Source organism: Schistocerca piceifrons, chromosome 2 (genome assembly GCF_021461385.2).
Source record: "Schistocerca piceifrons isolate TAMUIC-IGC-003096 chromosome 2, iqSchPice1.1, whole genome shotgun sequence".
Taxonomy (NCBI): domain Eukaryota; kingdom Metazoa; phylum Arthropoda; class Insecta; order Orthoptera; family Acrididae; genus Schistocerca; species Schistocerca piceifrons.
This window is the reverse complement of record NC_060139.1, coordinates 241109645-241134052: the sequence shown is the minus strand read 5'-3', so window position 1 is coordinate 241134052 and position 24408 is coordinate 241109645. Positions and strand designations below refer to the sequence as shown.

Genomic DNA, 24408 nt, shown 5'->3' with positions numbered 1-24408 from the left:
CAATAACAGTTCATAGTGAAACTCTGAACAAGGAAACGCTACTGATCTGTATTATCGGCCATTTGGGGATGCGTCTAAGAACTGATAAGTCGTTAGTACAAAGTAAAGCTGTAATTAACACTAAGGTATGTTTAAACAGGACACTGATTTACTACACCGTTCTACTGGAGATGGTACGCCGTTGTCTTCCTCCGACCTCCGAATGGAATTACCACCTAATTTTTATAGGGGAGGGAGGGGTCTGAAGTTTAACGTAGATTTTGTACCATGATACAGACGGGGCATTTTTCACACCAATGACGTGGTAAGACATACGAAAATCCTGACCAATGACTGCACCCAAAACCTTTGGAGCCATATAATCTCCGAATTCACCACGCTTTACAAAATTTGTCTCAAAATACTTATTTCACTGTTGCATTTAAATAAAAAATTTATAAATAACGACACTGACTTGTCGGTATGGAAATTTTGGTAGTGCCTTCCACCCGTTTTCTTTGGCAAGAGTCTGCAGAGACAGTTCCTTTGTAGCAACTCTATGCTGCTGATGACCTCAGAAGTTAAATCCCATAGTGCTTGGAGCCATTTCTATGTTTTTGCCTTCTTTCGACCGCATTTGTGATTTTTCCTTTTGTGCTTCAATTGTCTTAGAATTTGGTATCTTATTACAGCGTAATTACTATTATGAATCTTGCTGACTTTTCGTTGAAAGTATTATGTTTCCATATTTTGTTGTGTTCTGGAGTAATGAAGTACCACTAACGCTCCAGACTTATCACATTTCTCCTCGTTATCACGTAATGTTTGTAGCTGGCCAGTACATAGCAGTACGAGTCCATATTATTGGATGTGCTGTCCGAAAGCAGCACATCTTTGGTTACCATGTGATGCGATGTCTTCACTATAACAGCATGTTTTTCTGTTGTATAGTTCCATAGCATACTTTTTTCAAAACTACAGTGTCTGTGCTCTACTGTGTATTGCAAGCGGCAGGACGGTGAGCCGCACTATTTTATCATCCCAATATCTGTATGATTTACTTAGGGCTAAGTGTCACGAGTGTGACATGTGAAAGATAAATCGAATCCGCTCTAGACAATGACAAGGAGCTTTAAGAGTGTAGTGTCTGTCGATTATAAACTAACTATTCTGACAGTGCTTTGTAAAGGACGGAGAGAAAAATTTTTGAAGTTCATTTTGTAATTTAAGTCAGTTTTTGGCCTGAGAATGAAGTTTAACGAGTTTCACAGTAGTTCAACTACAACAGAAGTTTCTTCCAACTGAAATATAATTGGTCTTCTAACATAGGCCATTGTGGTAACTGAAGACGAATGGAGTGCCTAATCGTTTTTCTGCTTTATTTGCGGGAAGAGAGCGGAAAGAGTAATTGTCAGTAATTACTTTTAGGTGAAAAACTGTAAAAAAATACGCCTATTTTAAATGCGAACAACTTATGATGTAACGCATGTGTGTCATTAATCCTCCATAAGTAATTTACTAAAGCAATGACGAATCTAGTGAGACAGACACTGAACACACTGCCCTATTTCAGAAAACAGTGAAACTAGTAAGAAATAGGTGTTGACAATTTTTCTTTCCTCACTGCATTTTGGTGTGCGAGAGACTCTGCTACTGTCATCACTCAGCAAATATTTTTAACCAGAAAATGAATGTTCTATATTAACACACAGATGAGGCGCTAATTTAGTTTGTAAGCGTAATCAGTATTATTTTTCACTGCACTGTCCTCCAGATGAGGCTTTTGGCTAAGATTTGCTTGAGCTCCTGATTTTCGAGTACCCTCAAATGGACTCTTCACGGTTGTCAGTGAAGTCCTGTGTGCTTCCTTCTCAGAACACTTGGCCTCCAGTTTTCTCGTGACTTGTCAGGAAAGAGCATTAACTGTCAATACCTAGTTGTCTGTATATCCAGAATTTCTCCGACTTCACCTCTGCAATCATGACGGGTCGCATGTCTTTTGGCCCCTTCCTCTCAAGAAACGTCCACACGCGCGCAAGTAGTCAACTTTACATTAGAATTTATGGTTATTCAAGGAACAGAAACCACTCTGGAAAGTGAAGCTGAAGCCGGAGTTGCTACTTGCATTATGAAGAAATATAAGTGTAAAAACATCTTCCAATTTTACAGAGATTAGCTTTACCAAGCTTGTGCTGTGGAAGCAGAAATTCGTGGATAGTTTTCGTTACAGTCACAACAATATAGACGTCCCTTTCTGGAGACTGAATTATTTCTCTAACTAGATACTCTATTAAAATTTAACTTCTGAACAAAATGAGATATTTGTTTATTTTAATTTAGATGTTTAGATCGGATACATAGTCTACAGCTATACGTAAGTCCTTGTCATTTCATATTTTACAGCACAATTTGCAAAAAGAGTTGTAGAAGTCAGCAGTGCTGCTTCTGTTAACATCTGCATACACACATCGAGATTTCAGAAACACTTCGTAAATAAAGTTACTTCCAATTAAACTGAAAGACTAAGAAATGAAAGAAACTCACGACTTTAGGAAGTATTTGTAATATACCGACAGGAAAATGAATACAACACACACAGCATTATTAAAGTTTTTCCTTGGGAACTGTAGGCTATGTTACACAATTTAAGTTTAATAAATTAAGATCACGTTTTGTTACTTTTTACATGTGTGGTGTTGTGGTCTTTCGTAGTAAGACTAGTTTGAATGCAAATCTGTCTCCTACTCTATCTTGTGCAAGCCTCTTCATCTCCGAATAACTATTGCAAACTACATCCTCCTTAATCTGCTTATCACATTAATTACTTGTGTCATCCTATTGTATGCATTAGAGAACAAAACGAAATCTACTGCTGCTACTGCTTCTGAACGTAGTACTTCACTTTCCATAGCAGGCTTTCGCGACGGCTACGTCAAAGTACTGGTTGCTGCTTGGGAAATCGCTCGTGTATGCGAGTCGAAGCAAGCGATGTCGCTGGAGATACCGCCAGCGATCCGTCTCTCAGATGTTTGAGGGGGGGGGGGGGGGGGTAGGAGTAGGGGGGGGGGGGAGGAGGGGCTTTACAAAGTTTAGAGATCGTGCGCGATTGGGGACCCATGGTGACTTCCCCTATTTGCCGATGGGTAGCGGGGACTCCACTCCCTTCTCGTTGTTGAGGCCTACTAAATGGGAAGTTACAATACTTAAGTTCCCCAGAGAGTCATATTCGTTCGTCACGGGAGGACGTGATTGTGGCCACGCGACGGGAATTAAAAGACTCACAACGGGGATTGGTAGTTGGAGGTACTTGCATGGGACATTCCATTTCGGAAATTTTTAGGAAATTCAATATTTACAGATCGAGAGTGTCAAAGTGCCGAGCACAGCAAATTTCAGGCGTCATCTCTCGCCACGGACCACTCAATGGCCGATGGCCTTCACTTAACGACAGAGCGTCGCCGTTTGCGTAGAATTGTCAATGGTAAGTAGTAAAGCAACACTGCCTGAGTACACCGCAGAAGTCAATGTGCGGCGTTAAGTGCGTCGCACGCTCTAATTGCTCGGCCTTCTGCTATAGTTACCCGAGAAGCGCTCGGCAAATGATCGCAAGATGAAGTTGAGTGCGATAGCAAAACTTTATTCGACATAATATATCCTTAGTTCGGAAGACGGTGGTTGCAGCAATGTTTGGGAGAGATTTTCATCAGTGACTGACAAGGGTGTCGACTACATGCACTGTGGCAAATATTCTGCTGTTCTGCCTTATAGATCCGCCACCACGCATCTGAAGGCATTTGTATGCTGTTTAGACAAAGTAATTTCTAAAGCATTGGCAGTTTCAGTAAAAGCAGTAAGTGGAAAGCTGGGTACAAAAATTGGTGCTAGGGACCTTCGTCCGTATACATTAACATTAGGTGTAGGATTGTGTGTTTTGTATTAGGAGCTTGTAAATGTTAAGAACTGGGTGATGTAGCATTGCCAACATTTTGCCTCATCGTATGATAGTACGAAACAGAAAGACAAGCCGGTGCGATGCGAGCGAGCGAGCGAGCGAGCGAGCATGATGCCCAGCATTATTCAGACCACAGGCGTCAATGCCTGTTTATGTACAGCGTATATTTGGACCGACATGTATCGGAAAATGTGTTACCTATATAGTACTGTGGACTTTGCTTATCGAGATTAGGCACTAAATTTGGCACTGGTGACCACTCACTTTCCTGGGAAGAAATTAAAGTATGGGAATTTATTAAGAACTACAGGGAGGAAACATTCAAATTGTTAGGAGTAAATCCCCAGTATTTTAGTAAGATTTCACTTGCCACTGACGACGGCGCTAATCTACGCAAGGCATTCAAATCCCTTCAGCATTATGCACGCATTACACATGTTTTGAACGCAGTCCTGAAATACATGTTAGTTGATTATTTGATTAGTGGGCTTTGAGTAGTTTATTCCACGACTAATGTTAGTTACCAAAATAAGTTATGTAGTAGAATGTTTAACATCGTGCAGCTCCGTCAGCAACTGTGATAAACATATAACACGTTAGCCTCTGTTGCAAATAAAACCCAATATTTACCCAGGTTTCAGCCAAAATAATTTGGCCTTCTTCGGAAGCTATTGCCGCTAAACTATTGCATGCCAAAGTTTGGCCATGTGAAATATAAAACTGTAGCACCGTAGTACCCAGTCATAAATCTGCATTCAGAGAAACAGCAGGCCCCACTGCGCGGTCGGCGCAGCTCTCGCGGCCTACCGACCTCGTCCGCGCAGTGGGGCCTGCTGTTTCTCTGAATTCAGATGTATGACTGGGTACTACGGTGCTACAGTTTTATACTTGACATGGCCAAACTTTGGCATGCAATAGTTTAGCGGCAATAGCTTCTGAAGAAGGCTAAATTATTTTGGCTGAAACCTGGGTAAACATTGGTTTCTATTTGCAACAGAGGCTGACGTGTTATATGTTTAATTTAGTAGAAATTTGTCATTACAAAGAATTTAAGTATGGATTGTGAAAAATTCTTTTGTAAAATATACTGATTGTGTAAGGAAAACTGTGTCAAACACTTCCCTAATGTAATGATTGCACAACGCATTGTTGCCCTGAAGTTTTTATGATTAACGTTTCCTTATAACTTTAGAAAGTATTATTAATGTATTTATCAGCACGAATTACTACTTTTCTATGTAAGGCCAGTGTTGAACCAAAGCATTCCGAAGAGACTAAGTTGTCACTCACCAATTGTTGTATGTTATCTACGTACTAATAGCAGTAGACTTGTGACTCAGATGTAATGGAGTTTCAGTTGTAACGAGTAAATGAATACAATTTTTGTTTACCTGTGACGGATCTTTCGATTTCAAAACCAACCTGCAAGTATCGTTAATGGATTCAGTATTTCCGAAAAAAGCGCAATGAAGTCAAGACACCTGCAGTGAAGAAACGAAGTACGAAGAAATCCTCTAATTCAAGTTAACCATCATTGAAGCAACATCGCCTGCTCCAAATTTCAAAGATTAGCGGAACAATTCATGTTTGTTAGAATAGGAGCGATAAAACAACAAGGCTATCACGAATAGAAATGAAGACGAGTCCGGAGAAAATCTATCTTACATCATCTCCAGGTATTCGAGCTTTTAACAGATTTGTTATTTTGCCGATATTTGTAAGAACATTTTAATATCGAACTGTAGTATCTGTCAAAATAGATCTTTTGCCGTACAACCTGCCAATTTTTGTGCTGTCTGACCATGTGTGTTACGTAAGCACATTTGAGGCCGACAACCGGTTATCCGCACAGGTCAGACCACCGCCCGAGGCTTACCAGTAGGTTTCACGCATAACTTGCTATTTCTTCCGCGACATCACGGCGCTATTTCATGCTAATACCTTTTCGTCTAACACGCACCTACTAATTCTCTTATTGAAATCGCTGAAAGTACGCTGTACTACTTGTCATGAGATTTAGTCCGTTCTTTCACAGTTCAGATTTCAGTTCCAAACAAAGTTGCGCATTATCACCAAGCATCGTAGCTTACTTTAGAAGCTCTACAACGATTTCGAAAAGTCGGCGTCTAGAGTCCCTTAAATATTTTGGCGTTTCTTGGTTAAGCCAAATATGACCGGTCGAATTATTGTGCATTTTAGTAATATGCGGATGGAATTCCCTCCAGAACAATGGAGCTATTACTTTGTTAATGGTTGATTTGTGTATCAGTTCTGAATATAGCGTTATTAGGTCGTGTTCTGTAAGCAGAATAACCATCAAGAAGAGAGACGAACATTATCTACTACCAGCTGTCGACCTGCGTCAAATAACGACAGAGTGTAACTAGGGAAGTTTCTGCCAAATGAGTTTTCTAGCACAAGTGAGGTTGAGGCTATTGAGCAGAGGTATTTTCTACCTTTCCCTTTGCTTACGTCTTCTGGGAAGCTTATATTCCACGCTACCGCGGTAAGTGTAAATCGGGAGAGTTCTGTCGTGACCTGTCGAGCTTCGAATACTAATCTGGGGCAGCAGACGGAACAGGTCTCAGCTTTTCTGTTACGCAATCTACCGTGGAGGAAACAAGCAACTGGGGCTTAAAGTGAAACTCATTGCGTACAATGTGCGGTGCACACATCATGAGCGGAGTCGTTTTTAGCCCACGGTACAGGACAGCCTTTAACACTAATGTAAGTGCTCATGCTGTACCAATCACGGAATGAGCTCAAGTTGCAGATAATACACCTGTCTGTCTGCTTTGTTTCTACCACAGCGACCCGCACTGTCTCGACGACACACTTATCACCAAAGAGATGGTTGACGTGTAAAATAACGGGCCAGTGATATTCTGTAAGACGAAGTCACCTCTGTATTAGCTCAAGACACTTAGGGATAACGTTGTGTAATCCCCATCAAGAATCCTTGATCCGATAATGAACGTACTAACCATTTACTACAAATGAACCTATTTTCTTTGGCGGACGATAATGTGGTGATGTCTAAACCAACTACCGTTCGCGAAGTTAGCGAATAAACAGAATTTGAGACTTTACATGAAAGGTAATCAGCCGACTTTGTCATATAATTTCGTCCACACCCAACCACCCAGCGTGCTCTTCACAAACATCACAATACCTTATTTCAGACAATAGGATTGCTAAATAGGTGTAGTTTTTGCGCTGCGCTTTAAGCGGAATGTTGCTTGGTTCAGACTCACCGCTGAACAAAAGGCGCGGCTCCGTAAATTAAAAATGCAAATGCTATTCGGTAAGGAACGTATATTTTTAGTTTAGCACACAATCACTACACATTGACAACGTTTAAGTACGTCGATACGTCATTCGGAGATACGTAAATAGGAACGGACACGTGAATTAGTTTACCGTCAGAAAAACTAACGCATTGAGAGAAAAATGCGAGTAGTGGGCAGCTACAAGGGGCTTAGAACTACTAAGGATGTTATCTAAACATGACGGGTGCCTAAAAATAGATGAAAAATGTGTGTAGCATGTGGGTACTGTCAGCAATGAATGTTGCGAAACAAATTTCTGAGTTGAGTATTGAGTAAGAACAAGGTACTAATCAGAAAACCGCTGATATCACGAACTATATTTGTCTCGCTGAAAGAGTGATCAGGTGTTCAGAGCATCAGATTGGGTGAGAACATCTTAATGTGTCGATGAGCACTATTCGTTACGTTAACTCCAGCAGGATTGTACAAGGGGAAATCAAAACGTTTCAGTCCGAAGGCCGTGTAGTCCAGAATGGGTATGTCAATGACTTCAAACCGTCGTGAACGCTGAAGCAATCATCCCACAGACGCACCAGGTTGATGATGCCCATTTGGTAAACACCGTGTTCTACTGTGCGGAGTAGTCCATAACTGCTTTCTGCACATCCTCGTCCAACAGCAATCTGATGCTTCAAGGCCGTTCTTACGGGACCAAAGGCGCGATGATCACATGGGGAGAGATCAGGACTGTAGGTCGGGGGCTCGAATGTCTCCCACTTGAGTTTGCGTAACTTCTGCGTTAAGGCGTTTGCGATGTGGAGACGATATTTTGCGTTATGGGAACGTGCATTATCATGAAGCAGCAGGTGCAGCACTACCCCTTGCAATGGTTTGTGACATACATGCTGCCCCATACTCATTCTTCATTCTGCGATGGACGTCTACCGTTGTTTGTCTTTCGGCAGCTAAGGAAAGAATGCAGAACGATGATTCTGTTTTGATGTATTTGGTAATAACGTCACAATAGTTCTCGTGTCCGCATTTACCACGCTCACACAGGGGAAAAAACGAATGCCATATTAATCCATTGCCTCGATGTCGTTGCTTATGTGACCGCATCTGAGTTGCGCTACGGTGCGTATACGCTGCAGAAACGCCCTCGGACGTGAACCTTTTGATCGCCCCCTTATAATATGGGAATACTGGAGGCTAGATGGTCCTTTCGAACAACTGCACAGCATTTTGAAAGTGCACCAACGTTACAGTCGAAGGGTCTCCTCTGATAGTTAAGATGGTTTCCCTAGAAAGTGATACACGCTTTTAAACCGCCGCACCAGAGAGGAAATTATTCTTGGTCGTAGCAAGAGATGCAAAAGAAATAAGACTACGTGGTCCAGGTCGATTAACAGGAACATCAGGAAAAGCTTTCTGGATGTCAGACTAAGGTTTTCTGAAATGCATAGCACGGAACAGTTACCGTGTCTTCTGTTGTATCTGCCTAGGTTTGAAACAATCATCGTGGAAACTGTGAGCATAACAAGTTAAACAACCAGGAATGGATGAAGTGCAATCAGTTATACACGAGGCATTAAGACCTAATACTTTAAGATCCGATGCACTATCCGATCGAAAGGTCCAGCCACCCCTTGTAATGTGGAATTGACCACTAGATATGACGAGACGTGAACCCGCAAGTATAAAAGGAGACGAGGAGTATTCTGTGGTGAATACAGAAGCAGTATCAGCATAATTGGTTGGTCAGAAGAGCTCAATGACTTCTAACATTGACTAGTCGTTGCATGCCACTTGAGTAACAAACCTATCAGGGACATTTCCATGCTTCTAAAGCAGGAGGAGATTGCTGGTGAGGTGATTGTGTAGTGGTAATGCCAAGGTACAAAGATAGCTAAACCAGGACCAGGCAGGTCTGATGTACTAACTGGAAGGGGCCATCGAGAACTGCGGAGGGCGGGTTGCAAACAATCAGCGGAAGGAATCATTAACTGCTACCAACAGTCCAGCTAGGGACTGCGCGTAGGGAGTAAAAAATAATGGTGACAACGGCCCAGCAGCTGTTAAGTCATACATTCCTTTATTTTTGTTTTTAGGTCTCTTTTTCACAGTTGTAGATAAAAGTTACGTAGACTAAATACTTTCTTTTTCAACTGTAAAGAAAGTATTATCAAGACCAAACGTGTTCCGCTTTATTTTAAAGCACCTGTCACAATACGGATTTTATCTCTTGCAATTTTGTTTGCTAGTATCGTGAACAGTTCGCGTGCTTTAACTCACCATTATAAAAAGTACTTACTGTTATCGTTACTCACGGTTTCTTGGCTCTAAGTTATTCTTCCTGTTCTTCCACTATTTGTGTTAGTGACCACTGAAGACGCTTTAAAATAAAGCAAACCGCGTTTGTTCTTCGTAAGACTCATTAGTTGCAAAAAGACGGTATTTAACCTATACAATTTCGCACATCCCTGTTGGTCAGTGCTAAGAGGGAAGGAATCCGGCAACACTTTGAGAACCTTACCGGCCACCAAGTCCGCCCCCAGTAGTTGAGTGGTCAGCGCGACAGAATGTCAATCCCAAGGGCCAGGGTTCGATTCCCGGATGGGACTGGGCATTGTTTTGTCCTAATCATTGTCATTTCATCCCCATCGACGCGCAAGTCGCCAAAGTGGCGTCAAATCTAGTCACAGGACATTTAAATTTACCGGCCATCAAGTGTAATATCAACAGTGAAGTGTTAATGAGGTAGTGGTGTTACGGTACTGGGGGGGGGGGTCCTTTAGTGATTATGGTGTACTACATCTACATTGCGCTTAAGGAAATGCTAAATGCGGAAGTATATGAACTGATTACACATTACACAGCACTGTATACTGTGTACAATTAGACAAGTGTGGACAAGACTCCGCGCAAACCAGGACGTGCCGCGACATGCATACTATTTGTCCACGATAAGTTGACGTCTGGCGCGGTGGCTGTCAATAACGCCCGTGCTCCCCCATTATGGCTGCCAAGGGGAGAGGAGCGATGAGGGGGAGGCAGCATCGGCCGCTTGTAGCAGGGCTGGCACCGCTACTTGCGTTTTGTCTTCAACACGAAATCGGAGGCGCCACTCTAGGAAATATTGCTCGCTTAAGTAACATTTCAGTCGGATCGGACATCACCTAATTTGTTGACATATTCATGATCGAAATTTATCTACAACTTCTCATTATCTTATTATCTACAACTTATTTATTATTACTTACGGAAAATAATGAAAAATGGAAGTAGATCGATGTACGACTTTAGACACTATGAATAGTGTCAAAAATGATTTCTGGAATCTGCACACTGCATTTATTAAACACAGCACTGCAGTAATGTTCACGAAGTGTAATTAACTGTGTCTGAAAGAAATGTCAAAATGAAGTTCACTAACGATCACTGTCGTTTGTGTTTGATTTAATATCACCATCACTGCTTAGGAAGGTGCTGATAACTTCATCAATGACCATTTCCATTATTCCATCTCGTGCCCAATACTATCGCTCCAACTGTTACACTTTCCTGTGGTAACCTTGCCATTACAGTGCAGTAACTGAAGAAGCAGCATTAACAAGGTTCTGCAATTTTTCCTTAGACATGTCACTGGTGGCGTTCTCTGAATTTTTTTTATTATAGCCCATGGCAATTTATTTAAATTACAGTTATAGGGCGTTAAACTGACTACTTAGTGACCTCTGCTCTCAGCGATTTTTTCCACGGCGTACACTTTAACGGATGGTTTGTTTTCCTTTATTTTAGTTATCAGTTCAGTCTCTCGCATTGAATCGTCTGCTCGCGACCACTGTAACATCGTAATCCTGTAATCATATTTATTAAGCATTCTGTTGTACTTCCTGCCGTGGTAAGGTGCATTATCCATACACAATCACAGAAATGGGTGGAATATTAGGAACCAACATATCTGCACTCCCCCGTCCCCTTCCATCGAAGTCCACTAGTTTCGTACGCTTCAAGAAGTTCCCAAGTTAATGGAAACAGTTTCTTGAATGAAACTTCCTGTCAAATTACAACAATGTGCCAGACTGGATACCCGCGTCCGAGTCCAGGTCCACTGCACAGTTCTGTCAGGAAGTTTCAAATCAGCCACCCTCCGCTGCATGTTAAAAATTCGTTTCAGTTCTTGCTTCTTGCTGGAAGCGCTTGCCGAATTTGTCATTTCGAGGAAGTTTTTCCTCAAAATTACAGAAGTTTGTGTTCAATATCGGTGCGAAAATATCAGTGTCGAGAAGGAGAATGGCACAAAGATTGAAGGGCAGAAAGAAACACACCTTCGGAACCTGTAAATATAACTGGCACCTCCAGTAAAGGTAGAGCAAAATTTACCAATGAATTGGTTTCCTCAGAAGGGAAAGCTGCATGGCAGTACAGGGGTCTTCAAATGTTAGCGTAAACAGACGCATTACGTTTGTGATGAGGTACTAAATACTGCTTGCAAAAATCAAGGATTAAAATTCAGTCTCTTGGTGAGATACCGCGCCGCATTGTCTCCTGTTAGCAAATACTCATAAAAATTTCGAACAGGCGTGTCTAAGGCGTGTCTAAAGACATCCTCGAGGTTTTTAATGTAAGTTAAGTCTTCTTTTTTTAGTTGATTGAGCAGTGTTTCTTGGTAACGTCAAAATGACTATTTTATTTGTGTGTTTCGTTACAATATTTGTTCGTTAATAATGATGTATCAACAGGTGACTGCTCTGGTTTTTTAGGATAGCTGCACTTCTGCAACAAGTTCCTGAAACAAACTTGCCCCAGTTTCTTGATGAAGTGAACTTGAGTAAGTTTTCGTCACAATGTAAACGCTTCAGCAAGTGCTCACAGAAGTTACTTGCTAGTGAAAACAGGCCTTTCGTTAACAACTCGCGTCTTGCGGGGCACCTTTACGTTCGCAGCATTCTGAGACAAATGAATCTCCCAAGTAGTGCCGATTTTATCCGCTTTTGGCAGCACTAGCTAAATAGTCAAGTTACCGTGGCCAGACAGTACTTTTTTTAATGTATTATGCGATAAAATGTTTTTCATATTCGAATGTGTGTATAATGAAGTGGTAAAACCCTATTTTAATAAAAATCAGTCCTTGTATGAAAATTCTAAACTTCATCCATTTTTCGTGTGTCTCGACCACAAGCTCCCCTTAAAGCGAATTTACAAGGTTCTGGTCACAAAACGCTTACGATAGTCGAGCCCATACGGTGGAGGCAGGAAATATTACTGAGCAAAAAGAATGTTTCCACACGTTTTCTGAGCAATGAATTTTGGGTAAGTGGTAAGTTTTTGTTAAGACTTCAACGAACAATGCCAGCTAAAATACAGAAAACCTACACTACGACAGCTGTATTTCTTGAATTTGTTGAGTTATTCTTACAGCTTAGCAGACTAATTCTTAATACGTTACACGATTCGTCGAACTGTGGTCTTATAAACCACAGAAAAAACTTTAAATGTTGAACAATCTAGTCTTCTGCTGGCTGTTCGCGTCGTTTTCGAACGATATTTCGACGACGTGACTCGTTTTCTTTAGGTGTTTCCCCTGATATATGGTTCATTTCGACTGGTATTACAGATTTTATTGATGATTGTGCAGTTTGTACATTTTTAAAGAAATTCTGATTCACGCTCTGCGTTTGTACCCGTTTGGAACATTTAGATCCACTTTGCGAGAGGTGGATAATCCCAGCAGCCTCTTGAAAGCTCTAAACTGAAGAGAGAGCAGCATGACATTCGCAGAATTGCCTCTATGAACAAGCATCTGCGTACGTCGCTGTGTTTGGTCCAACGTGACATTTGTGTGCACACCACGTTAACGAAGTAACCGCTAATCGCCTTTGCTACCCGTGACTAAGCTAACTATGCCGTTAGTTGCGTGCAAGTCGGGTGGGAGAGTGCCATGACGATAATACGCTTCGCTAACTGCACCCACGTGTTTTCGCTGTGCTTCCGAAGTAGACAGCCATTTAAAGTCACTACAGCAAAGTTTTCCAGGAAAATTGATCAGTATTCAGAGTATGACAGAAATTGTCATTCGAAGCAAAAAAGTCGAGTAAACTTGGGTCCTAAGAATAAATTACTAGACAGGACCACTTGATAGTAGAAGGGATTTATTTTCACACTGGCGAATACAAACGAGTCCTCATCGCTCTTAAGGTATGCATTTGAGAGTCCGCATTTACTACACTGTCTTCCTTCGAATAAGAGTTACTAAAGTTTTCCTAAATATTGACCATTCCTCCTGCGACACCTTGCACACTGAGACCATTTGAAATTATCGTCCTTATAGAAGTATCATACACCGCTTTAAGTAAAGGGTTTAAATATTGCGCAGCTTTTGATGTACCAGCCATATGTCATTACTAATAAAAAAGAAAGTTATTACGTATAGGAATCTTCAGACAACTCGCGTGGAAACCTGATGCCGTGATTGTACTTCACACATATGCGAGTCACCTCACGTTCCCGACGAATCTAAGTTCTCTCTCTTGTATCAAGGTTAACAAAGAAGCGACAATAGTATGTTGTAAATAATTTAATACATTCTATCATTTTTCTGTACATTTTTGGTATCTTTCCTTTTGGAAGACATACGATTTCAATCTTTCACTGCCCATACAAGCATATAAACAGGAAGTAAATTTTCCGACAGATCTGTCTGTATTATGGTATCAATACTTTACCACCAGATGCTGCTACGCACACCTCTGATTTTTTAATTGGAATTGATTTTATCGTTATCTACTCACAAACATGAATGTCTTCCAGTTAGGAGGCCTACATTGCAGAACTTTCTTCTGGTCATTCCTTTGTATTTCTTGGCACTGCAGCACCGTAAACTCAAGGCATAGTTTCCAGTTTCCGTAATGAGTAAGCTCGACTTCCGACAAGCAGTCATGAACTGTAAACTGTGGTACACAAACAGTTGTAAAGACCATGGACACACAATAGTCGGCTTTTTATTTTACGTGACATCAAACTAATGTACGACTGAAGAACGGGAGATAAAGTATTACTACTTGGGTGTGAAGCCTATGTAATTCGCGAGTAGTTCAATATCTCCCCCCTTTGAACACGATATGAACGAAACTTCCATATTCACACTTCTTGCAAGCAGTTTTATTTCCAATTTTTAAGGTATTCGCTATTTCAGTGGTTTGGCAAATGTATTCTATTTTAACGCTGCGGCAGTCGCCTGTAACCTAAATCAGAGAAGTCGTGCGCTCCATGTTTGAAGCGCGTGAGCTCCGTCCTGTCGACGCGTTTTGACTGTATCGACATACAGTGCCTGATTTAGTGAAGCTTCCACATGGGTAGAAGGAAGCCGAATGGAACTTTGTTTTGTAATCGCTGAAATATCACATACCACCTCAAACACGGTCAAACATACAAAAACCTTTGAAGTATGAGCCCACTTACCCTCATGCTGTTGCAGCCGCCCCTGGCCTACACGCATCGACTGATTCAGTCGGGACGCGCGTCACAGCCGGTGTACCGTTTCCTGAGGCAGGCCGGCCCACAACTGTTTTAACTTGTCCTTGGTATGCTGCATTGTTTTGTTTTAGGGCGCAAAAACAACTGAAGTCATACAATCCCGTATCAGAACCTTAGAATCAGAGGAAAAAGGAGTTACATGAGACTATACACGATAAGCCCAATCGACGAAAGAAAAGACAGCTACAGACAAGGACTTCCTCCTGGAAAAAGGTCCCCAAAATACGCCGTACATCTACATGGGTACTCTGCAAATCACATTTAAGTGCCTGGCAGAGGGTTCATCGAACCACCTTCGCAATTCTCTAGTATTCCAATTTCGTATAGCGCGCGGAAAGAATGAAAACCTATATCTTTCCGTACGAGCTCTGATTTCCCTATTTAATCGTGGTGATCGTTACGCCCTATGTAGATCGGTGTCAACAAAATATTTTCGGATTCGGAGGAGAAAGTTAGTGATTGGAATTTCGTGAGAAGATTCCGTTGCAACGAAAAACGCCTTTCTTTTAATGATTTCTAGCCCAATTCCTGTATTATTTCTGACACACACTCTCCCACATTTCGCGATAACACAAAACGTGCTGCCTTTCTTTGAACTTTTTCGATGTACTCCGTCAGTCCAAACCCGGTAAGGACCCACACCGCGCAGCAGTATTCTAAAAGAGGACGGACAAGCGTAGCGTAGGCAGTCTCCTTAGTAGGTCTGTTACATTTTCTAAGTGTCCTGCCAATAAAAAGCAGCCTTTGGTTAGCCTTCCCCACAACATTTTGTGTTGTTCGTAATTGTAATACCTAGGTACTTAGTTGAATTTACGGCTTTTAGATTAGACTGATTAACCGTGTAACCGAAGTTTAACGAGTTGTTTTTAGTACTCATGTGGGTGACCTCACACTTTTCGTTATTTAGGGTCAAGTACTACTCTTCGCACCATTCAGATATTTTTTAAAAATTGTTTTGCAGTTTGTTTTGATCTTCTGATGACTATTAGTCAATAAACGACATCATCTGCAAACAACCGAAGACGGCTGCTCAGATTGTCTCCCAAATAGTTTATATAGATAAGGAACAGTAAAGGGCCTATAACACTACCTTGGAGAACGCCTTAAATAACTTCTGTTTTACTCGATGACTTTCCGTCAATTACTACGAACTGTGACCTCTCTGACAGGAAATCGCAAATCCAGTCACATAACTGAGATGATATTCCACAAGCACGCAATTTTACTACAAGCCGCTTGTTTGGTAGTGTCAAAAGCCTTCCGGAAATCCAGGAATACGGAATCGATCTGAAATCCCATGTCAATAGCACTCAGCACTTCATGTGAATAAAGAGCTAGTTGTGTTTCGCAGGAACGATGTTTTGTGAACCCATGATGACTGTGTCAATAGACCGTTTCCTTCGAGGTAATCCATGTTCGAACACAATACATGTTCTAAAATCCTGCTCCATATCGACGTTAACGATATGGGCCTGTAATTTAGTTGATTACTCCTACTACCTTTCTTGAATATTGGTGTGACTGTGCAACTTTCCGGTCTTTGGGTACGGATCTTTCGTCGAGCGAACGGTTGTGTATGATTGTTAGGTATGGAGCTAATGCATCAGCATACTCCGAAAGGAACCTAATTGGTATACAGTCTGGACCAGAAGACTTGCTTTTATTAAGTGATTTGAGTAGCTTCACTACTCCGAGGATATTTACTTCTACGTTACTTATGTTGGCAGCTGTTCTCGATTGGAATTCTGGACGATTTACTTCGTCTTCTTTTGTGAAGGCATTTCGGAAGGCTGTGTTTAGTAAGATAGAATGGACAGCGGAGGTCCTGAAGTAAAGATTAGATGTCCACCATATTGCTACGACGGATAAGTAAAGACAGCTATTGCTTGGAGTGGGGTGGTCAATGGGATGGGATGGTAATAGACATCGTCCCGAACGAGCAACATGACCCCACCATGAGCTGGGATACCGTCCACAGGGGTGAGGTCATACCGCTCCGAGGTATAGTGGGTAAAGGCAATATGGTCAGTCGGGCGCAACTTGGTTTCCTGGAGACCAAAGACGAGCGGACAGTGCAGGCGGAGGAGCAGTTGTAATTTCTCCCGATTAGATCGAATACCTCTTATGTTCCAATGTAACAAGGCCATCGCTAGTCAAAAAAGAGGGGGAACGAAACGGGGGAAGAGCTGGTCACCTCGACAGTCGCGGAGGGCCAGGTAGCGAGGGAACAACGCTACAACCGGTGGGAGGCGGATCCTGTTCCATCTAGTCGTCGCCAGCTGCGGCCGCTGTCCCTGGTTGTGTAGGAGGGGCAGCATCATTTGCCGACGGGAGGCCAGCTGAGCGCTGGGCAGCAATGCGTCCCGGCGAAACTGATGACGGCCGGGAGCAGCGACTCACGGATGGAGCGTCAGACGAAACGCGCCGGGGTGGAGAGGGGATAGAGACTTCTTCTTGGAGGCCTTCTTGGAAGTCCGAGGAGGCACAGGGATGGTGGGCTGGACCCGAAGAAGGTCCTCACGCGCGGGGTCCGTTTTGGAACGCCGGACCTCGGAAGCTGGGGTCCGGAACGTTTCCCCGATGGACGCCTGAGAAGAGGATCGCTTCTCAGGCGGCGGGGGGGGGGGGGGGGGGAGGGGAGGGTCAGGAAATAATGAACCGTCAACAGTTGATGACTGTGTGTATAAAGTGGTGAGGGATCACCACATAACTGGAGATGGCTGAAACGACTGCCCAATGCGGAACCTGGCTAAAAATAATGATCTCGTGGCGGGAGGGCCTAGGAGGAGGTCGGCCAAGCAGCTGGGAGAGATCTGTTTCGCCAGAGTTTTTCCCAATGAAGGGAAGACCAGTGATGATGCCAAACTGACACCAACTCCTGACAGACGCAACACGGAGGTCGGAAGGAACGGAAGAACTGGCAGGCCGAGGTAAGGGGACTGCAGCCTTGGCAGCAACGTCAGCAGCTTCGTTTCCCGCCAGACGTGATTAGGAACCCACAAACATCACAGTGGCTCCGTCAAGAATGGGCAACTGGAAGCTTTCTTCGCCCCATTGCACTAAGGGATGGACTGTACAGCACACACAGGTTCCGAAAGAACAGAGAGAATCTGAGCAGATGACAATTGACAAACCTGTGTCGCCTGATGTACTACGTGGCCTGATACAGGGCGAAGAGCTCTGCTGTAAATAATGAGCTGTGTTCCGGAAGCCGAAATCGAAAATGGTCGTTGCCAACGACGAAGGCACGACTGACCACGGTCAGTCCGAGAGCTATCAGTGTACAGAAATGTACTATCGTTAAGTTCTGTGCGAAGATCGAGAAACTTACAGCGATAGATCGAATCTAGGGTAGTGTCCTTAGGAAACGAATGAAATCCCCTCAGGTGAACACGGACCGCCGCAAGAGACCAAGGTGGTGAAGTATTCACACCAATATGGAAAGTGGCAGATAGCGTGAAATTCAGCACCCGAGCAATGGGCGAAAGTGAGCTCCAGGAGGAAACAGCAGAGGGGTGCGCTCCATACCAGCGGTGGAAGAGGTCATCGAAAGCGGAGGCATAGGATGGGTAGCCGAACATGGCGACAAACGGCATATGGGTACCCGCTGAGAACATCCCGTTGGTATGACAACGGTAGTTCGGCAGCCTCTGCATACAGACTAGAATGAGGTGTGTAAAGGGCGCCAGTGGCCAAACGATGGTTGGTTGGTGGACTGCACACCGCGTACGATGGACGGACGCGCAAAAGCATCAACGCAACACTCATAGTCTAGTTTCGAACGGGAAAGTGATCTGCACAAACGGCGGACGGTGGTCCGATCCACTTCCTAGGAAGTAATGTTGAGGACACGTAGGACATTGAGGGACTCTGTATAGCGGGCGGCCAGGTAAGACACGTGGGAGGACCAAGAAAGATTCGTATCAAGCACGAGCCCTAGGAATTTCGTAGTTTCTGCTAACGCAAGAGCACAGGCCCAAGATGTAAAGAGGATGGAAGAAACCCATTGTGCCGCCAGAAATTCAAACAAACTGTTGTGTCAGTGGAAAAGCGAAAGCATTTGTCGATTCTCCACGAGTAAAGACGATCGATACATCTCTGAAGACGCCGCTCAAGGAACCACGTCCGTGGAGGACTGCATTTGTGAGCTGGTCCCACCCGTGATCTATCTGGTTTTAGTCTGGTGATCTTTCTAGTCACTGGATTAACTCAACACGCAGACAGTTCACAGATAAACGGGCCATTGTTGAAGAGTATTGTCCAGTTGAAAAATCTCATGATATTGTTGCACGAGAGTAACACATGAGGATGCAGGATGTCAGCGGCATATCGTTGTGCTGTCAGAGTTGCCTCAGACACTACCAGCCCTAACCTTTAAGTCATACTCGATGGCTACCCACACAGTGACTTCAACAGAACACTGCGCCTCTCCAGAACATTGCAAGAATGGGACCTCCCTCCAGGTCGCCGCCATATTCGTCGAACTTTGTCATCTGGAGTAGCGGAATCCGCATGGGGTACGGAGGCCGATTCGCAGGGACCAGTTTTCATCCAAAACGTTGGGCGAGTTCATTCGTTTGTTCGGAAGAATTGGCCAACAAGTGTCTCACCTTTTGGCCAAACAGCAATGACAGAATCGAGGCGCGCACCCCGCAGTCTTTATCAAACTATTTTACAGAAACTGTTTGGTAAAACGTTTCATTTTTGCTTTACTTTCAGATTTTTATATCAGATTCATGATGACGAGCCCATCACTTTGTTAAGGTCATTGTGCTATTTGCATGGAAATACGACACTGCGTGAAAATCTGGGTGTAAGGTGGCAGAATGAATGAAGGTCGATTTCACACCTTACATAAGAGTTTTATACATCGTAACGGGAAGGTGAATATGACACCTAACTTACTTCGATGGTAATGAGCAGATTTGCCTATATGTATGTATGCAGAAGGGATGACAATCAACGGTATTAACACACCACTCCTATATAACGCATGCCAATGGGCAGAAGGTGAAATAAGCAGCGAGAGGAAACGTTGTGTGTGGAAGCCAGTGCGGGCAGATGCAGAGGCCACACTCCGGGAGTGTGGAATGCCAAAAGGATACGAACAAAACCAGTGACGCATTCGATCACATGAACTAACTGCAAGTGGTACACACGAAAGACACCTGTAACTTTTTAGGCATCTGGAGCAGGCACAAAACGTCCGATTGGCGGAAACGCACCGGGAAGGAGTAAAGTGCCGAGATTTTGACGCAGTTTCATGGTAGGACCACTGCGATTGGTAGAGTGTGTTTCCACAAAATAAGAGGAACGCTCCTATTGGTCGAAAAAAACCTTAACGTGGAAGGTGGGGAGAGAGATCGGCTACGAGAAAGACGAGAGCGAAATTTTAGGGGACTCTTCTCTCAAATGGCGTCAAGTGCAGAATGGATCTCACAATGCTGTGTACCATGCAGAGGAGAAATTTGTGTTAACATTGCGTTCACAGCGGCTGACCTCCAGCTAGAAATTAGCTGTAGCATCGTTGAGCTCCAACTGTGGAGAAACGAACCAGACAGTTAATTGTTCTTGCGAGAACTGAGAGGGCATTACAATATGCACACTGCTCCTGCCATGGAGGTGTATATCGCCACAGCCTGAGACTAGGGATGGGTTCATGTTTTCTCGCATATCAAGAAACATACGGACAGTTTCTGCTGGAAAATTCAGCAAAGGCTTAATTAGTTTTATACGAATTTCAGTGGGCGAGAGCAGCCATGTACACGACAATTCATCGCAGTTGAGGTGAATACCACGTGCAGAGGCATAAACTTGTTGGTTCAGCAGGTTGTGTCCACTGTAAACTCTAGCTACCTTGGGTAATCTTTTGCGCGACTTGTTACAAAACAAACCATCTTCCATAGACTTTTTCATCCTAAAAATAGTACGAAACTTTGAACCAGATGATTGATCGTAGTACTGGCCAACATCATAACGTAATCGCAAGAACAATTTTGTAAAGAAAGTTCCAGTTCAAATTTAGTACTGTTGTGTTTAGGATTAATTCACTTTCAGGGGTCGAGATGCGTCATTTTGAGAACTGTCATAACATTGTCACATTGTAAACTGTGTAAAAGCGTATATTTCCGTACCAAATTTGCAACATTAAAGAATGTCATTACAGCTTACACAGTTGTGTTCAGTCATAGAATAAGAAACCACCTAACCGTAACATTACAGGAGAAGTTTGCAATGAAAAAATAGAGGTCGCTATGATTGTGTGTTTGATGCATATTACATAATATGTTGTGAAATTTAGCTAGTTTAGACTTTGGTAGAGGTATTTACCTGTCAACAATCTCGTGAAAATTAATCTGACGTAGCACACACCATTGCTATCACGCCAAGCCATTGATAAAGCCAGAGTGAAATATCCACAAAATTCCTCGTCTTTCAGAAATCTGACATACTAAAATGAGATTTTTCCTAATATTGGTATGTAAGAAGGCGATTTTTCTGCTATGTGGTTATGATGCTAAACTTAATTATCTACCCTGTTATTCCTAGCTACAGACTTCTTCGATGAAAGAATTTTTAAGGGCTGACGATAACTGGTGAAATGAGAAATGCTATGGATTTGGGACCAACATAAGTGAAGACTTAACATTTTTTGTACCGAGAATGTGCCTTTTCAGTAGCTACTAACCTTCCTTTTCTTCCATTCCTCACTTAAACTTTATAATCCACCGTTTGAAAGTTCTCTCACAATTGCGTCTGGGCGACATATTACCGAGGTTAGACACTATAAACGCTGTTTCGGCAAAAGCAGCAAATTTTAACATGGCAACCAGAGAAATGTGTAGGTTTCACTCAAAATTTGGCACTATACTTCACTGAAAGCTGTAAACAGTTAACAAGCGAGAAAATAGATCCATGCATTTTCAGCTGGATTGTTTTTAGACGCTAACTAAAGCAGAGGTGGCAGATGTTCTTGAATGGTCGCTGTCCAGGTGTAGACGTGGAGGGACGTCAATATTTACGAATAGTATGAGGGTAGGCTTCTGTTAGAACGGCACTTCCAGCGCTCGACATTTCCCCTACAGCGCCTGCCCGTAACGCCCACCACAATCGCTGGTCGTAGGTTGTATTACACAAATGAACAGTATAGAGACAGAAGAGATGACACTGTCTGCAGGACCTGACCATTTTGCAGGACAATGCTTAAGCACGTACAATGCAAGCTGTTACTGATTTGTTTGACTGATGGGGCTGCTAAGTGCTCTATCACCTACTGCACTCTCCTGACTTAAGCCCTCGTGAGTTCAACCATTTCTAAACTGAAGGAAACACTTCACGGCATTTGCTTCAGAACTGATACAAATTCGTCTGGCAATAGACCGCGCCGTTCTAACTGTCAACAAAACTGGCGCTGCTAAGAGTATCGCTGGCACATCGCTGGCAACGGTTAATACATAATGCTGGTGACTACTTTGAAAATCAGTAAACCTTTGAAACACGTATCTATTTTGTACGAGCTGTAAATAAATAGTTGCCAATACTGAAGTATCACCCCTCGTATTTTAACATTTATGACACTTTATATGAATGAATCTTGGAAACTGACACATTAAGGAACGGTAAGTCAATAAAATTCGGCTCTAAAGGTTTCTACACTGGTCTACTGCCTTAATTGCGCCACTGCTTTGATTTTATTATTGGTACTGTAAAATGGCTACTCTACTGTCTCACTGGCAAAGAACTGGCAATTCTGATTATTCGCACATCATTCATAAATGCGTCTCCTAACCTGAACTTAGTTTCGTTTGATACCAAGAAAATCCTTTTGAATTAAAAGCGAAATTTTTGAGTCTTCGTAACCAAAACCCAATCAAATCCGGTTATGTTCTGCAGTAAGTGTCATACTTTTCCCACTAGGGCTGTTAATCGCTTCCTACCGATCCTGTGAGAACTAACGGTTTAAGAGGTATTAAATCTGATCAAAATAACGTAACATTAGCAGCTCCGATGAATCAATGCAACAAAACAAAAGGCTGCAGGATTTCGTCGCCACAGTCACTCGTTGTACTGTCTTCTGAGCTGTTAGATCGCGATATATTCTGTTCGAAATTCAACATATTCCTGTTCGAAATTCTAAAATACTCTACCTTTTTGCGGATATTCTATAGGATGAAGTATGATTTTTGTGCGGTTGCCTGAACACTGTCCAGCTTGTGTCCAGTCCACTTACAGGTTTTTTTTCTCTCCAAGCAGGTAAGGAACTACGGGCGGTAATGTTATCAGCATGTTGTCGTGCTGCCATGGTGGCTTCCTGATATTAGTTGTACCTCGCGCGCCGTGGGTGTTTACGTCCTAATTGGCATGTAGCCAACAAGACTTTAAGCCTGCAGCAATCATCTCTATTAGAACTTAATTCCTCATTCGAGACTTCGACTACTTCTGAGACTTACCTACTGTAACTACACGATGGCGCGCGAGAAACCGGCCCCGACTCCTGGACTGCTCATTGTCGCCCGCCAACTGGAATCTATTGTTTCGACGCTGCTGCTTGCATTAGCTTATTTCCTATCATCAATTTATTAGAAGTTCATCTGTTTTTGTTGTATCTGCTCGTGGCGGGCAACAATTTGTGCGTAACTGGCGAAGTCTCTACTCGGGGACGGTTTTGTGCACCATATTTTCTTTGGCAAGCACTCATGACCAGGCTATCGATTTCAACATTCTTGGTGCTTCGCTACTGCTGGTTTAATAGTGCCCTAAGCGCGGGTGGCGTCCGTACTCCGTAAGGTGGCGTTTTATTGTCCTCCCAGTTTTGCCAGTACATGCCAGGGAGTTCAGTAAGTAATGCAACGTTTTTTCCCGAAAGCACGCTGGTTTTATTTAGCAGTCAAATACACCATATTATTACCAACTTCTTGGCTACAAAACTATTTTTCAACACAATCTGGTCGACATCGGAGCCAACCTCTTACTGGTGCATAAATGCGTCAGCATTACCGACACAGACGTCAAGTTGTGCAACAAGGTGTTTGTAATCCGTCGACTGAGTGTCCGCAAGTTCCATTATTCCAGGAGTCACAGCAGTATGCAACCAGCCAGCCAGCCAGTTCGTGGGAGGTCGGACAAGTTTGCGATGACGACGATATTTGGTTTGTGGGGGCGCTGGATTGCATGGTTATCAGCGCCCATACAAATTCCGAATCTTTTCGAACCCGAGACCCCGTGATACAGAGGCGTGAACACTAGGCGCTTTACTACGAGCTGCACACAGGTTTGCGAGACCTTGTTGCGATGAAGACAGACGCGTCGCCCAACGATTCACCATGCTTTTGTTCATTTCCAGGTCCCCGTGTAGACGTCCTGCAAGCGTCAATCAATATCTGTGATGCTCTGGTATTTCGCCAGAAGAACCTCGATGACAGCTCTGCTTGGAACGCACCTCCGTTACAGACGCCATTTCGAAGGCTACATATAGCGCTGCCACCTATCGGGACAAACTACAGGGGCTCAAGTGGGAATATTTGACAATGTCCCAGAACAAATTCCACATTTTTTCAACCGAAACTGGCCGAGAAAAGAGTGTTACGCATTACTTATTGAACGTCCATCGTACTTCGCCACTACAGGTTGCTTCGCAGACTGTAGAGGGGGTGAGTCAGGTCCGTTGTTTCT

At 43.2% G+C, this 24408-nt stretch overlaps 1 protein-coding gene across 1 annotated transcript in view; it reads right to left on the bottom strand.

Moving 5' to 3' along the window:
* Positions 1–24408, bottom strand: part of LOC124775010 (probable multidrug resistance-associated protein lethal(2)03659) — a 289731-nt gene that overhangs the window by 176080 nt on the left and 89243 nt on the right. The gene's annotated exons all lie outside the window — the stretch shown is intronic.